The sequence below is a fragment of the Dysidea avara genome, chromosome 1, assembly GCF_963678975.1.
Source record: "Dysidea avara chromosome 1, odDysAvar1.4, whole genome shotgun sequence".
NCBI lineage: Eukaryota > Metazoa > Porifera > Demospongiae > Dictyoceratida > Dysideidae > Dysidea > Dysidea avara.
In genome coordinates, this window is record NC_089272.1 from 11,311,697 (window position 1) to 11,328,639 (window position 16,943).

Here is a 16,943-nt window from a genome sequence, read left to right on the forward strand (position 1 = left end):
TAGCTGATCTCTCTACAGGGTGATTTGTTTGTAGCTGATCTCTATACAAGTTGAATTGTGTGTAGCTGATCTCTCTGCAGGTTGATTTGTTTGTAGCCGATCTCTCTACAAGGTAATTTGTTTGTAGCTGAACTCTCTATAAGGTGATTTGTTTGTAGCTGATCTCTCTGCAGGTTGATTTGTTTTAGCTGAACTCTCTACAGGGTGATTGCTTGTAGCTGAACTCCTTACATTGTGTCTAGTTTCTAGTTGATGTCTCTACAGGGTGATTTTTTGTAGCTGAACTCTCTACAGGGTTATTTGTTTCTAGCTTATCTCTCTACAGGTAGATTTGTGTTGATTTGTTCATTGCTGATCACTCTAAAGGGTAATTTGTTTGTAGCTGAACTCTTTCCACAGTGACTTGTGTGTAGCTGAACTCTGTGTAACTGAATTCTCTAGAGAGTGACTTAATTGTAGCTGAATTCTCTACAGGGTGCATGACTTGTTTATAGCTGAACTTTCTTCAGTGTGACTTGTAATGTTCTGAATCTCTATAGAGATATATTTGCTTAACTCTCCACATGGTGACTGTCTTCTTGCTGAACTGTCTATAAGATTAACTGTTTGCAGCTGAACTCCCTACAAAATAACTTGTGATGTAATAAAATTCTATAATGGAGTAAATAAATTAGCCGAATGCTCTATTAGGGTGACTGTTCTATTAGAGTATCTCGATCTCGCATTTACTACACAGAGTTGGCTTTCGAATCATAACTCAGTGGTTTGTAATCCGATTCTTCTGTACTACTGCAAGGACTTTCTATGAAGATTATTCCAGCTATACACCGATTTTCAGCTCATTGCTCTAAGCGGTTTGCCTAGTAGGCGTGAAAACTAATACTTTTTTATTACTAAAAATCGATCGCATAATTGTGACACAGGTTGGGTTTTGTGTCATATCTCCGTTGTCTTTATCTAGATTCCTTTCAAACCACCAAAAGGCACTCCTACGATGGTTACTCCATCTACATAGCAATTTTCAACTCATTCCATGAAGCGGTTTACCCTGTAGGCGTGACAACAAATCGATCTTGTTTTACGCGAATAATCGGTCATAACTCCTGAACCATTCATCGGATTTGTACCAAAGTTGATGCTAGGATTCGCCTTTGGACTCCCTTTCTGTGTGTCAAATTTCAAGGCGATCGGAGTACGCGTTTGCTTGTTATAGCAATTTTTGCAAGTGTGCGAAAAGACGAAGAAGAAGAAGAAAAAAAAACGAAAAAAAAAAAACTTTGGCCACTCGTAGCTCGGAAATGGCTTGAGTGATTTCCTTCAAATTTGGAATGTAGACTCCCCTAGCTGGCGGGCAACTCTGCAGTAAATTTGGTTCCAATCGGATGAGGTATCACCGAGATACAAATGTGTGAAAATGACGTTTTCTTTCTTCCTGTCAATATACTCACAGTGTGGCGCGCCGGCTTCTTGGGCCGCACGACACACTATCGTGTGTATTGATTGTAATGATGTAATATAATTAAGCTCACGTGATGTACCCTATAAAAGTTGTGTCTCTGTACAAATCTTTGGTCCTGACAATAATAATCACAGTTGTTACAGTGAACTTTTGGCTTGTCTTCGTGACACAAATTATAGTTTTGTACATTTGATTGGTAATTTTTGCAATAACTCTCTTCCTGTCGAAGGACAGCCAAACTCCCCACAAATTTTAAACTCATGATCCATAAACTAGAGCACTAGCTCAAAAACTGGCACAAAATCCTCTAGGGTTACATGAAATCAAAAATGTGTACAAAGAAAAATCAAAATGATACACAAGCACAAAAAATCTGAAGATTATAGTCCTAGGAAAGGAAAACAATTCAAAGGTCAGGTTTGGTTCAGAATAACTAGCCATCGTGATTGCCAATTGAAGAAGAAAAAGCGATAAGTTGTTTTTGAAAATGAGATTACAGCTACAGCCTCTGAAGAAGAGATAATGTATACGTGTGGATCGGATAGACGAACTCACAGTAGGAGCTGTCCACTAAATCCTCAAAATCGTTGACTGTAACCTGACCTTTCATTTTACTGATCCACACTTACATTTCCCCTGTGTTCTTGAAGAGGTAGTATCTTGTTCATTGTGACTGCTGTCAATCAAGTCATCGTCATCATCTACTTCTTCATCTGAGCCATAATTAAGTGTGCTGAATCCTTTGTCTGCGCATCCACTGCTTCCTTTCTTCTTGCTCTTGAATATGGGTTTTCTTCCAGCTAGTAAAGTTCTCTTTAGACTGTTCTGTTTTCTACTTTTCAAGGTTGTTTGCATGGACTTTATTCCCACTCTGTAATGCTGCTGCCATTCCATCAAACAAAGGCAATAGTAATTGGCAAAACAATTCCAGCAACCAATGATAAGACATCCCATATTTCTTGTTTAGCCAGGTCATGTTGGCTTGCATTAAGCCCATGTTGGTGCTTAGTATGTAGTGAATGCTGTGGAGGTATTTGTCCTTTGACCGATACCTTACTAGAACATTGTGACTGGCCTCTGGGTAGTTTGAATAGCATCGCCCCATTTCGGTATGAATAATTTGTGGGGCCTGTGATGCATGGTTAAAACACTCAACCTCACAAGCAAGCGCATGAAATGGACATGTCAGATGTTTCTTCAAGTGGTAATCCTTACCCTCACACTCTATAGTGTCACCTTTGCAATTACCACAACAGCAAGCCCTCATACCATGAGAATCACAACTGCCCCCCAATCACAACTGCCCCCCAATCACAACTGCCCCCCAATCACAACTGCCCCCCAATCACAACTGCCCCCCAATCACAACTGCCCCCCAATCACAACTGCCCCTTTCCAAGTATGAATGTCATGGGCATGATACTTCCCTAAAGCAAGATGAGCCACAAAAAAAACTGTGAATCAGTTTCTGCTTGCAATAGACAATAAAGAAAGTCAGTTCGAGCGCCACACAGTAAAGACTTGGAAAGACAGCCACATTTCTTTTTATGTCGCTTTGGACAGTGATATTTTACTGTTGTAACTTCAAGAAATTTTTCTTTTAGTGCATCTGGCATTAATTGTTTCATAGAAAGATTTTTTCTTTGCATTTTCCCTGAGATGTTTAGTGTGAGCGTGTGCAACATGACCACCACACAGCATTACTTTAGATTTTTGAGTATCAGTGTAATGTATCCTAAAAGCTTTTGCTGAAGATAAGTCTCCATCCTGCCACTGCACTTCTATCATTATACCTTCTTCTTTAGCATGACCAAAAGCAATGTCAGCTGCATGCCGTTCTGAACCAGGATACAGTTGATCCTGTCCTTTTCCTTGCATGCACAAGTGTACAAAATAAAGCAAAGAATTGTTGACATAGTTTCTTATAGTGAATGTACAGTTTTGACTGTATTTAGCCCTTGTCAACCATGCTCCATCTGAAGTCGTGATTATCCGCTGCCAACTGTCAACCATTGATGGATCAAGTGCTTTCATTTCACTTTTAGCCATTTCACACATCTCAGTTACCATGGTATTCACAATGGGATGCAACAGTTTAATTGTTTCATAAAAGATTTTGGTAGTAACTGCTGCCATCTTGCTTCAAAACTTTATTATACTGTGAATGCATTGAGCCACTGGCTATAAAAGTAACTTGTACAGCCAAACTGCAAGCCAGGAGATGAGAAAATGCAACTTTAACAGAACTTGTTAAACCAATCATTCATTCAGCACAACCACTACACTTACATGTAATCACTACAAGTCCTAATAAATTTACATTTATAGGGACAAGTTTTCCAGCGCACTCTGGTGTGTAGCATTCTGTAGTTGCATTTATTTGGTCAATAAACTGTTGCAGTTGTGTAGTTTGGCATAAAAACATACTATTGCCAAGTTCAATTGGACCGGCTGCAGTACGAACCTTTTTCAAAGGGGTGGGAGAAAATTCCGAGCTACTATCAATAGAGTTAGTTTCACTTGTTGACAGTGTCTGAGTCACTGCTTGTCACACCATTAACAATCACTGATTCAATGACACTCACACTTGTCTGTGGTGCTCCGTCGTAGGTATTTTCACCCTCATTCTGTACTTTTGAACTCGTTCCAGGATTGTTGTTACCTGGGTCAGCATTACTTTCACCCTCCATCGGTATGTTCTGTATTTCTAAACTTGCTACAGAGATGTCAGCACTAAAATTCACATCATTCTCACCCTCCATCACTGAGGCTTGTACTTCTGAGTTTGTTTCAGGGACATTATCATCATCATTTTCACATTCCATCAATAAGTTGTGTACTTCAGAACTTGCACCAGGGGTGTTATTGTCTATAGTACTTTCACATTGAGCTGAATCCTGGGTTGTTGATTAAGAAGTCATACAAGATCAAAGGCTTTAAACATGATGTTCATGACACATTTATTCATAAGCTCATGTAACAGGCATGCACTTAACTGTCGAAAATATGGCGTCCAGTGCAGCGTCAGTGAGTGCAGAGTGAAACCCTCTTGAAAAGAGGTTAAATAGCCAAACAAAGGTTCTACTCATGAAGCTATGGGACTACTGTACTTTGAGTAAGAAGCAAAGAAGTCTAAAGTTTCCATCAATGTGAAGCAGAGAATCTCGAAGGCCACTGGTATAAAATATTTTCTTTGCAGCTTGGTTTGGTATTCATTTCGCCACGTACGGATTTCAGAGTCATCTATTGTAAGAGCGAGGATGGAGTACAGCAAGAAAGGTGGGTTTTCTATGCCAAGAAAAAGACAGACAAAAGATACATTCGTTGTATGACAAGAAAGAAAATCTATCACTGTCGAAGATTTTGGTGGGTGAATTTTGAACGCTTGAGCCTTTGACTTTGTTACTCCATCTACAGTCAAAACTTCGGAATGATGGTGTTTTCTCCGGGGGGAGAACATCACTCAGGAGGGTATTAAAGGATATGGGATTCAAGCATAAAACCATTAATGACAAGAGGTTAGCATTGCACCAGTTTGTGTGTTTTAATTTTACTACACATACATGCAGGGTATATCGTATAGCGGGAAATTTTCGAAAGGTTAAATTTTCGAAAATAACAATGTGTTTTCGAAATTATTTTTTCGAAAATAGTACATCCCGGCTTTGAAGTGACAATCAAAGAAGGTATAGCTAGGTATATATAAATGATTTTTGTGAGTGCACGCATGCATAGGTTCTGCTAATATCAGTTAGCTATTGGCCTAATGTCTTATAGCTAGGCACTGGGCCACACACAAGTAGCTTGCCATGTAGCTATAGCTACCACACGCGCGCGCATATGAGCGAGCACGAATGACACCACCAGTCTTGAAGCCTATAAGAGCTCAAGAGACCTGAAATTACTAGGAAAGACTATAATTATCAACAAACATCTATATGGGCTGAAAAACGCCATGTACTTAGCTATGGCTTGATCCGCAGGCCACTGAGGCGAAGTCCACCAAACAACATGGTTCAACCCACAAAGGAAGACCCTAGGATAGCTATATGAGATTCTATCAAAGCCAGATTGAACGTTTATCTAGCTGTACTGAACAATTAAAGCAGCTATGTATGTGATCAACGCAACCACAGTTAGCTTCCTCCGTGAATTAATTATCTACGGTGTGGTGCGGTGCGGTGCGGTAAAGAGACATTGTTTTGAAAATATTTTTCCGAATTTCCAATCATGCAGTCTTTTCGAAAATTTAACCTTTCGAAAATTTCCCGCTATACGGTACTATGAGCAGCCCCGCATGGTCCACCAGCGTCATAAATATTTGAGACGAATGAGGCGCAACAGAACTGAAGGAAAACAAGTAGTGTACTTGGATGAGGCTTGGGCCAATGCGCATGATGGAAAGTCCAGAGCCTGGGTAGAGGCTGATAAGACTACTGGGGGGACTATAGGAGGAGTCAGGTTTGTTAAATAGCTTTCAAAATTCTTCTTGTTTAACCTAATTTATACATAGCAAGCCATCAGATAAAGGAGAGCACCTACATGCTGGTGGTAAAGATGGATGGATTCCCTGTAATTTTCTATGATGTCAAGTATCCAGTAAACGCAGTTGTTCTTTCAGGTTGTGATTGGGTTTTTAAAGCCGAGAAAGGATCTGCAGCAGATTACCATCAAGAAATGAATGCAGAGAATTTTGAAAGATGGCTTCAAGAAAGGTTACTTCCAGCATTACCAGCCAATTGTCTGATTGTACTAGACAATGGCAGTTACCACAGGTAGGTGTTAAATTTGTCAACTGTAAACATTACTGTATTAACAGCAGTCGCTATTTGGAGGAGCAACTAAAGCAAAAGTGGCAAAAAGCACAGCTGAAAGAGTGATTAGATAAGAAATGTAAGGCAGTATGCATATACTGTCACTGTTTCAGTATGTGACTGTATGATGATTCACAGGTATAGCATATCCAAAAAGCTCACTGAAGAGAGATCTGTGGGAAATCATCAAACGAGCAAAAACTCCTCCAAGATATGCTATAGATGAGATAGCTGGAAGTAAAGGTATGTTAAGTGTATACATTGTGGCTCTGAATTTTTCTGGTATGGCTTTTTTCTTGTATACTGTTGTGATTCCAGTTCTTTTGGCAGATTACCAGTTGCACACTGTGAACTGAATCTAGGCTTGAGTACATTGTACCGTTAGATGCAAATACCATAGTAATACTCTCCAAAATACCAAACCACATGGTAACATTCTAACATTAAGAAGGCACTACGAAGGTGCATGTATCCCATGGTGGACCATCACAGTGCCACCCACGGAACTAGTGGGCCCACAGACCAAGGAGCGTAGATGATTACTGGGACCTTAGGTACCTAAAGGAGACGTCTAAGTTACCTACAATACATCAAAGAACAATTTCAATGTGTAAACATACCTGGAATCAGCACGGGACCAACCCCTGCACCACCTTACCTTGAATTCTCTGACCAGCATGGGAATGACGTCGTTCATTGATGGTTCTCACTTGGTGTTGCTGCTGCAACCCGTTCTGTCCATTGCCGTCATCTACCATCGCCTTTACCGTTATTTCTGCTGGACCTGATACTGTTTCCGCAGCCTGGTCCACTGCCGTGGTGTTCAGTGTTGTTGTAAAATGCCTCCTCATCAGTTTCCGCCATTCACTGAGTGCTGGTATTGCCAGGTGGGTCATGAGCTCCCAGTCTAATTCAGTGCATTTTTAAGTTCTCTCGCGTTGTGGTATTATCATAGGCTAGCAGCGTACACTCATAAACAGCCTTGCCATGCCTTTTGACATTTTTCTATGTGCCTTTTATCCGACACATGCGCAACAATTATTCTCCAGTTAATGATCACCCCATTTATACTTATTGCCACCTTTTCAATCCTTGATCACGAATGTTGGTGATATAAACTGTGCTCGCTACACTTAAAGTGACTCACACCTAGCCCACTACCATCAGATCAGTATCACACCATCAAAGAAAAAACCACATTGTAAACAGTCGCTAAATTAACTTAGTTTAACTGGTTATAAACTTCATATAATGTAGTGTAGGTAGAAAATTCTATTTAATGACATGTTTTACAGAACTGCTAGTATCAATTCTGCAGGTTCTATTCCAGATAGTAATCTTCAGACATCAATGGACATTCTGCACATCTGTGATAACTTGGAAGGATGAGACATTGTGAACTTTGTTAGCAAAGGTTCATTCCAGTACATCAATGTACTATCACAATTACAACCAGCATATTAACTTAATTAAGAATCAACTATTACAAACTGTTTTTTGGACATTTGTTTCTAGGATTAATTCTTGACAGTAAATTTCCTTCTCTCCTCACATCAAATAACTATAGAAGAAACCTATACAATGCTTTCAATTCACCAAAGCCAGTTCTATGGTTCGTCCTATTCTAGAATACTATTCTACAGTGTGGGATCCACATTTACCGAAAGACATTAATGAATTCAAAAAGGAACAGACAAAAGCTGCAAGATGGACAATGTCGAATTATAACTGGTCAAGCTCTGTTACTTCTATGCTGGAATTGCTACCATGGCACACTTTAACCACTTGTAGACACATATCAAGACTACACATGTTTACAAATCTAATAATTACCATCTTATAGCAGTACAGCTACCACCTTACTTCACCAGAACCCAACAATCTACCCATTAGTACCACACTCTACATTTCATTATACCTATTACTGATTGTGATTATTACAAAATTATAGCTTTTTTCCCTCAAGAACAATACGAGTTTGAAATGATTTACCTTGTGGCTTAATTGAAAGTAACTCTACCCCTGTTCAAATCCAAGCTGCAAGCAATAATTAACTCGACTCTTGATTGACAACTTTTTTATAGCAAATATCACTGTAGATGTAATATGTATGATTGTGATGTATTCTTTTGGAATCGTCCCCTGAACGCATCAGACACTATCTGTCTGTCCAGTACATTATAATAAATAAAATAAATAATTGTACATTACATAGAAATCAACCACAATTTTATTTTATTTATTAATGCTTTACAGCACAAGTGCTGAAGGTCAGTAGGGCTCCTGGTCCTACAGCCTGCCCAAAGACTTTAGCTACATAAGGTGTGTTTGAAAAGTTGGAGAAAGGAGAAAAAATCCATGACTGAACCTAGGTAGCCTCGAACCTGCAGCCATCCGATTTACGCTCGAATGCTTACAGGAGTCTACCAGGTGGTCAGGATGTTTTCTCCTTGTTATTTTCATGTATTTATATCCATAGGAATTCTAGAGAGTAACTCATTATCTCTAAGTACCCCAAGTAGAACCAAATGGACACTAGTTTATTTATTAATGCTTTACAGCACAAGTGCTGAAGGTCTGTAGGGCTTCTGGTCCTACAGCCTGCCCAAAGACTTTAGCTACATAAGGTGTGTTTGAAAGTTGGAGAAAGGAGAAAAAAATCCACAGGCATAGCAACTTTTAAACATCACTTGCAAATTAACAAAAAAATGTCACTACATACACACATACATATATACAGTCACTACCACAAACACTGTTACACTCACATTATCAGTACTATCCACAGGAACAACATTTTGGTTTATAATCCACTTGACAACTTCAAAACTGTTGTATTTTACTGCAATATGTAGTATGTTCTGCCCACTCTATAGATAGTAAAACATGTATTGTATAATTATTCATACCATACTGTATACAACTAATACTGTATATACACAGTAGCTATCTATACAGTAGTTACACATGTACTATGCCTATTATAAAAGGCTCACACTACAGATACAGTGGACAGTAGATTATCCAAATGCCAAAACGACCGTTTTATTAGACTATTTTGTCAACAGGCGCATACTCTATTAAAGTGATTGACAAAGTTTTGTATACTATAATATTTGTGACCAAATCTGACACAATTGTGCAGGTCTAAATTTACAGTATAAAAATAGCTAGTTTATTCATTGGTAGCATGTTTGTCATGTACGAGAACTAGGTGCCATTATTGATGCCGATCACTCGAGTCATTGTACTGCTTGTCTGCTTTGGATCATTTAGATGGGTGTAGCTGAAGTGTCTGATATTGATTGTTGAGTGGTGCAGCACTATAATAGCCTTGGTTAGCTTAATTTATTGGTAAATGTGCGGGTGGTATACAGATACCAATACAGCCTAGCATTTGTACTGCTTCCCCATTCATTCAGACGAGTGCACTGTTGCGTGTTTATTCATTCCAGAAAAATTTACCTCCTTGTCAGTCCTTGATATATTAGCCTTGTATTGTGACTTCCTGTGTGGGTTTGGTGTTTGGTTTTGTTTGAAGTCAATGAACTACTTAGTGGTCAGACTGTGTGTCCAAAAGGAGGTACATGGTCATGTTACAATCAGTTGTAAACTGGTTTACAACTGATTTGTAACACTGGTGATAGCCTTTGACATACCCAAGCACCATACCACAAATGTAGTTGAAGTTTACCCATAGCAGCAGTAAAAAGTATCGTAGTTTGACATCGTACTGCAACATTTAGTACAAAGTAGTGGAATGGAAACTATGATCATGCTACGCCACGTACATTTTAGATGGGTAGGTAGCTGATCATTGTATGCTCAGTGCTAGCTAGCTATGTAGTTATTTTATTCTTGCTATGCTGTATCAAGACACACGGAAGTGTGTCGTGCGGCCCAAGAAGCCGGCGCGCCACACCGTGAGTATATTGACAGGAAGAACGAAAACGTCATTTTCACACCTTTGTATCTCGGTGATCACTTATCTGATTGGAACCAAATTTGCTACACAGTTGCCCGCCAGCCAAGGGAGTCTACATTCCAAATTTGAAGGACATCGCTCAAGCCATTTCCAAGATATGAGCTGCCAAAGTTTCGTTTTTTTTTCTTCGTTTTTTTTTTCTTCTTCTTTGTCTTTTTGCACACTTGCAAAAATTGCTATAACAAGCAAACGCGTACTCCGATCGCCTTGAAATTTGGCACACAGAAAGGGAGTCCAAAGGCGAATCCTAGCATCAACTTTGGTACAAATCCGATGAATGGTTCAGGAGTTATGACCGATTATTCGCGTAAAACAAGATCGATTTGTTGTCACGCCTACAGGGTAAACCGCTTCATGGAATGAGTTGAAAATTGCTATGTAGATGGAGTAACCATCGTAGGAGTGCCTTTTGGTGGTTTGAAAGGAATCGAGATAAAGACCACGGAGATATGACACAAAACCCAACCTGTGTCACAATTACGCGATCGATTTTTATGAATAAAAAAGTATTAGTTTTCATGCCTACTAGGCAAACCGCTTAGAGCAATGAGCTGAAAATCGGTGTATAGCTGGAATAATCTTCATAGAAAGTCCTTGCAGTAGTACAGAAGAATCGGATTACAAACCACTGAGTTATGATTCGAAAGCCAACTCCGTGTAACAAATGCGAGATAGAGATACTCTAATAGAACAGTCACCCTAATAGAGCATTCGGCTAATTTATTTACTCCATTATAGAATTTTATTACATCACAAGTTATTCTGTAGGGAGTTCAGCTGCAAACAGTTAATCTTATAGACAGTTCAGCAAGAAGACAGTCACCATGTGGAGAGTTAAGCAAATATACCACTATAGAGATTCAGAACATTACAAGTCACACTGAAGAAAGTTCAGCTATAAACAAGTCATGCACTGTGTAGAGAATTCAGCTACAATTAAGTCACTCTATAGAGAATTCAGTTACACAGAATTCTGCTACACACAAGTCACTGTGGAGAGAGTTCAGCTACAAACAAATTACCCTTTAGAGTGATCAGCTACAAACAAAACACTTTGCAAGGCGTTCAACTGCAACAAATCAATTACCTTTAGAGCGATCAGCAATGAACAAATCAACACAAATCTACCTGTAGAGAGATCAGCTAGAAACAAATCACCCTGAAGAGAGTTCAGCTACAAAAATCACCCTGTAGAGACATCAGCTAGAAACTAGACACAATGTACAGAGTTCAGCTACAAGCAATCACCCTGTAGAGAGTTCAGCTAAAACAAATCAACCTGCAGAGAGATCAGCTACAAACAAATCACCTTATAGAGAGTTCAGCTACAAACAGATTATCTGTAGAGAGATCGGCTACAAACAAATCAACCTGCAGAGAGATCATCTATATACACACTAATCACATAGTGATTTCATTTGCCATACATTAGTCTCAATAGTAGGAGTGCAATTAATCCCAAATCGCATGGCCTTGTTTCTGTAATTGCACTGTAAAGTAGCCAATAAAATAGCAGAATAACAGAAGCCTTTTAAGTGCAACAAGAAAGTGATATAATGAATAGCCAATCAAAGAAGCTGACAATAGAAGCCTTTTAAGTGCAACATATGTAGACATTTTGAGTAGCCAATCAGAATTGCTGACATGTGAAGCCTTTTAAGTGCAACAACAAATGATGTAATACAAAGAAGGATGATGCAATCACCTGGTAGAAGTTAATGGCCACATAGAACTGGATAGATGTGTACTACAAACCATGAAGGGTGGTCACTATGTGATTAGTAGGCAATCACACGCATTTTCGTGCAATTATGGAATAATTGTACTCGTAACAGCCAAAATTGCACTCGGCTTCGCCTCGTGCAATTTTGACTTTTACTCGTACAATTATTCCCTAATTGCACTCAAATGTGTGTGATTACCTATACAAATCAACTTGTAGAGAGATCAGCTACAAGCAAATCACCCTGTAGAGAGATCAGCTACAAACTAGACACAAAGTAAGGAGTTCAGCTACAAGCAAATTACCCTGTAGAGAGTTCATCTACAAACAAATCAACCTGTAGAGCAATCAGCTAGAAACAAATCACCCTGAAGAGAGGTCAGCTACAAAAAATCACCCTGTAGAGAGATCAGCTAGAAACAAATCACCCTGAAGAGAGGTCAGCTACAAAAAAATCACCCTGTAGAGAGATCAGCTACAAACAAATTGCCCTGTAGAGAGATCGGCTACAAACAAATCAACCTGCAGAGAGATCAGCTACACAGAAATCAACTTGTAGAGAGTTCAGCTACAAACAAATTACCCTGTAGAGAGATCGGCTACAAACAAATCAGCCTGTAGAGAGTTCAGCTAAAACAAATCAACCTGCAGAGAGATCAACTACAAACAAATCACCTTATAGAGAGTTCAGCTACAAACAAATCTCCCTGTAGAGAGATCAGCTAGAAGAAGTTACCTTGTAGAGAGTTCAGCTTCAAACAAATCACCCTGTAGAAAGATCAGCTAGAAGAGGTCACCTTGTAGAGAGTTCAGTTACAAAAAAACCACCATGTAGAGAGCTCAGCTACAAACTAGTGACCTTGCAGAGACATCAGCTAGAAGAAGTTACCTTGTAGAGAGTTCAGCTACAAAGAAACCATTCTTTAAAGAGCTCAGCTGCAAATAAACCACCTGTACAGAATTCAGCTACAAATAAATCACCCTGTAGAAAGATGAGCTAGAAAAAGTTACCTTGTAGAGAGTTCAGTTACAAAGAAACCACCATGTAGAGAATTCAGCTACAAACTAGTGACCCTGTAAAGACATCAGCTAGAAGAAGTTACCTTGAGAGAGTTCAACTACAAAGAAACCATTATGTAGAGAGTTTAGCTACAAACAAATCTACCTGTAGAGAGATCAGCTAGAAGAAGTTACCTTGTAGAGAGTTCAGCTTCAAACAAATCACCCTGTAGAAAGATCAGCTAGAAGAGGTCACCTTGTAGAGAGTTCAGTTACAAAAAAACCACCATGTAGAGAGCTCAACTACAAACTAGTGACATTGTAGAGACATCAGCTAGAAGAAGTTACCTTGTAGAGAGTTCAGCTACAAAGAAACCATTCTTTAAAGAGCTCAGCTGCAAACAAACCACCTGTACAGAATTCAGCTACAAATAAATCACCCTGTAGAAAGATGAGCTAGAAAAAGTTACCTTGTAGAGAGTTCAGTTACAAAGAAAACCACCATGTAGAGAATTCAGCTACAAACTAGTGACCCTGTAAAGACATCAGCTAGAAGAAGTTACCTTGAGAGAGTTCAGCTACAAAGAAACCATTATTTAAAGAGCTCAGCTGCAAACAAATCACCTATACAGAATTCAGCTACAAACAAATCACCATGTAGAGAGATCAGCTAGAAGAAGTTAACTTGTAGAGAGTTCAGCTACAAAGAAACCATCATTTAGAGAGTTCAGCTTCAAAGAAATCACCTGTAGAGAGTTCAGCTACAAAAAAATCTCCCTGTAGAGAGATCAGCTAGAAGAAGTTACCTTGTAGATCGTTCAGCTACAAACAAATCACCCTGTAGAGAGATCAGCTAGAAGAAGTTACCTTGTAGAGAGTTCAGCAACAAAGAAACCACCATGTAGAGAGTTCAGCTGCAAAGAAATCACCCTGTATAAAATTCTGCCACGAACAAATTGCCCTGTAGAAAGATCAGTTAGAAGAAGTTACCTTGTAGATAGTTCAGCTACAAACAAATCACCATGTAGAGAGATCAGCTAGAAGAAGTTAACTTGTAGAGAGTTCAGCTACAAAGAAACCATCATTTAGAGAGTTCAGCTTCAAACAAATCACCTGTAGAGAGTTCAGCTACAAACAAATCTCCCTGTAGAGAGATCAGCTAGAAGAAGTTACCTTGTAGATCGTTCAGCTACGAACAAGTCACCCTGTATAGAGATCAGCTAGAAGAAGTTACCTTGTAGAGAGTTCAGCTACAAAGAAAACACCATGTAGAGAGTTCAGCTGCAAAGAAATCACCCTGTAGAAAATTCTGCTAGAAACAAATTGCCCCGTAGAAAGATCAGCTAGAAGAAGTTACCTTGTAGAGAGTTCAGCTACAAAGAAACCATTCTGTAAAGAGCTCAGCTGCAAACAAATCACCTGTACAGAATTCAGCTACAAACAAATCACCCTGCAGAGAGATCAGCTAGAAGAAGTTACCTTGTAGAGAGTGAAGCTACAAACAAATCACCCTATTGTAAGATCAGCTAGAAGAAGTCACCTTGTAGAAAGTTCTGTTACAAAGAAACCACCATGTAGAGAGTTCAGCTACAAACTAGCTACCTTGTAGAGACATCAGCTAGAAAAGTTACCTTGTAGAGAGTTCAGCTACAAAGAAACCATTCTGTAAAGAGCTCAGCTGCAAACAAATCACCTGTACGGAATTCAGCTGCGAACAAATCATCCTGTAGAGACATCAGCTAGAAGAAGTTACCTTGTAGATAGTTCAGCTACAAACAAATCACCCTGTAGAGAGATCAGTTAGAAGAAATTACCTTGTAGAGTGTTCAGCTACAAAGAAACCATCATGTAGAGAGTTCAGTTGCAAAGAAATCACCCTGTAGAAAATTCTACCAGAAACAAATTGCCCTGGAGAAAGATCAGTTAGAAGAAGTTACCTTTTAGAGAGTTCAGCTACAAAGAAACCATTCTGTAAAGAGCTCAGCTGCAAACAAATCACCTGTACAGAATTCAGCTACATACAAATCACCTGTAGAGAGTTCAGCTACAAACAAATCTCCCTGTAGAGAGATCAGCTAGAAGAAGTTACTTTGTAGATAGTTCAGCTACAAACAAATCACCCTGTAGAAAGATCAGTTAGAAGAAGTTACTTTGTAGAGAGCTCAGCTACAAAGAAACCATTCTATAAAGAGCTCAGCTGCAAACAAATCACCTGTAAAGAATTCAGCTACAAACAAATCACCCTGTAGAGAGATCAGCTAGAAGAAGTTACCTTGTAGATAGTTCAGCTACAAAAAATCTACCTGTAGAGAGATCAGCTAGAAGAAATTACCTTGTAGAGAGTTCAGCTACAAAGAAACTATCATGTAGAGAGTTCAGCTGCAAAGAAATCACCACTGTCCAAATTTCAAGGCAATAGCTCTTTCCAATCTGAAGTTATCAATTGTCAAAGTTGGCAAATTGGATGTGTGTGGAAGACCCCTTTTCGCAAATCCGATCACATATGTATTATATATATAATTTGTACATTTACTGATAAAATATTTACAGTACATCTACTTCATCTTTTCGTCTTCCTGTAGTAAAGAAAAAAAACATAGGTTAAAAAAGTCCCAAAGCTGTCCATAGGCCGGCTTTGGGGTATACAAATACAAAAAGAAATGAAATCTAATCCAAAACAGCCAAGCTGTAAAAAAAGTGTGCGGCCCTCAGAAAGGCTATGGTGAAAAAAGATGTGAAATCCAAGGTGGCGGCCAAGAAATGGCTGTGATGGTAGGTTAATGGTAAAAATTTTAATAACGACAATTCAGGTGAATTTTTGTGCCGCTTCACAAAATTTACCTGAATTGTCATTATTAAAATTTTTACCATTAACCTACCATCACAGCCATTTCTTGGCCGCCACCTTGGATTTCACATCTGTTTTCACCATAGCCTTTCTGAGGGCCGCACACTTTTTTTACAGCTTGACTGTTTTGGATTAGATTGTTTCTATCTACACAGGTGTTTGGTGATTTTCACATGGAACTAACTCTGTCTACGGCAGGACATCGGAAACTATAAGATGCTCTTCTATCAGCTACTATCCACACTTTCAGAGTATGTATAAACTAATATGCGTGTGTTATGTGTTTGTTCTAATAGCTACACAGGTGTCTTTGAGCTGAAATCCCCCCAGAAATCCCTGATGTACACCTCGTCCTCAAGCAACCACTATTTTTGCTGATAACACACGTTTATAAACTTTTGTTTGTGCCTACCTATCTTTACAAGTGCACAAATATTGGAATTTTCAACTAGAGTAGGGACCATAGCAGATCAATAAAAAGTACTGAAACAAGCCCTGTCAGATCTTTTTTCCCCAAAGAACAATACGAGTTTGAAATGATTTACCTAGTGATTTAATTGAAAGTAACACTCTACCCCTGTTCAAATCCAAGCTACAAGCAATAATTAACTCGACTCTTTGATTGACAACTTTTTATAGCAAATATCACTGTAGAAGTAATATGTATGGTTGTAATGTATTCTTTTGGACTGGTCCCTTGAACGCATCAGACACTATCTGTCTGTCCAGTGTCCAGTAAAATTATAATAAATAAATAAAATAAATAATAGTACATTACGTAGAAATCAAACCACAATTATACAGGCATAGCAACTTTTAAACATCAGTTATAAATTAACAAAAATTGTTACTACATACACACGTACATACATACAGTCACTACCACAAACACTGTTACACTCACATTATCAGTACTATCCACAGGAACAACATTTTGGTTTATAATCCACTTGACAACTTCAAAACTGTTGTATTCTACTGCAATATGTAGTATGTTCTGCCCACTCTATAGATAGTAAAACATGTATTGTATAATTATTCATACCATACTGTATACAACTAATACTGTATATACACAGTAGCTATCTATACAGTAGTTACACATGTACTATGCC

At 38.8% G+C, this 16,943-nt stretch overlaps 1 protein-coding gene across 1 annotated transcript in view; it reads right to left on the bottom strand.

The window, feature by feature from the left end:
• The window catches only part of LOC136256185 (uncharacterized), a 163,240-nt gene that overhangs the window by 132,166 nt on the left and 14,131 nt on the right, over positions 1–16,943 (bottom strand). Inside the window, exons 3-4 of the mRNA XM_066049136.1 lie at positions 16,733–16,834; positions 9,042–9,143 (exon numbers count right to left, since the gene is read on the bottom strand). The gene's annotated coding sequence lies outside the window, so the exon portion shown is untranslated. The remainder of the gene's footprint in view (positions 1–9,041; positions 9,144–16,732; positions 16,835–16,943) is intronic.